Raw genomic sequence first — 1,129 nt, forward strand, 5'->3', positions numbered from 1 at the left:
ATTAATCATAATCCCAAACTGCTGTGGCATTGTTTGTGACTTACGCCTTCAACTCTGCCTCTTCCCCCATGTCTTGTCCATACCCCAGCCTGGCCCCAGAAAATCACTGCACCCATTTGTGATTTCACTCTTTCCAGAGTCAGGAATCGTCCTCCCTTGTTACCTTCATTCGGTAAGCAATTTGAAGCCCTAACGTTTTAAAAATTAAAATATAAACAGCCCAGTGCCTGATTTAGTGGACAATTAGAAATTAAATTAACAGTTAGTTAATGATAAGCTAACTTTGTTATTGTAACCACATTAGCTTTGTTCTTGAAGGAGTATGGAAAGGGAGAGAGAGAAACCTCCAAAAACCAAAAACTACAGGCAAGACAGTCTTTAAGCTCCTGTATCACAGCTTTGACAGACTGCCTCTTTGAAGTCACTCACTCGGAAAGTCAGTTTTTGATATTCATGCAAAAATCTTTAAATACCAAGCTAATGAGAACTAATGATCCAGTAGAAAGAAAAGGAAAGCCAAGGTAATATTTGGCTGAAAAATATTGGGCCCACAGTTGAGCAAAGAAGTCAGGGTCACTGTACTGCTGGTTGATTGGCAGGTGATGAGATATGAAGGGTTTTCTTCCCTGTCTCAAACACCGCATCTCCCCAAAAGTGCTCACTGAGGCTTCAGTCTGGAAGTCCTTGCTGGAATCCTCGCACTCAGTTCAACAGGAGGGGAGGTGCAAACAGATGAGGTGACTCAATACCTGGAAGAACGCTCAGCAGAAGGGGGGTGCAAAGTCACCATGCAGAGTCAGTGAGCTCACCTAGGGCAGTTGTTTTTCTGGTCGCTATGACAAAATCCCTGACAAGCCATTTAAGGTGTGGATTTTGGCTCAATGTTGCAGAAGAGAGGTCATTGTGGTGTGGAGGGCACGGTGGCCAGAGAGGTCCATCCCTGGCCTGGGGGGGCATGCGGCTGGGAAAGGTCCATCCCTGGCCTGGGGGGGATGGGGGTGGGAGAGGTCCATCTCTGGTCTGGGGGGGCATGGTGGTGGGAGAGGTCCATCTCTGGTCTGGGGGGGCATGGGGGTGGGAGAGGTCCATCCCTGGCCTGGGGGGGCATGGGGGTGGGAGAGGTCCATCC

This window comes from Microtus ochrogaster, chromosome 2 (assembly GCF_000317375.1).
Source record: "Microtus ochrogaster isolate Prairie Vole_2 chromosome 2, MicOch1.0, whole genome shotgun sequence".
Taxonomy (NCBI): domain Eukaryota; kingdom Metazoa; phylum Chordata; class Mammalia; order Rodentia; family Cricetidae; genus Microtus; species Microtus ochrogaster.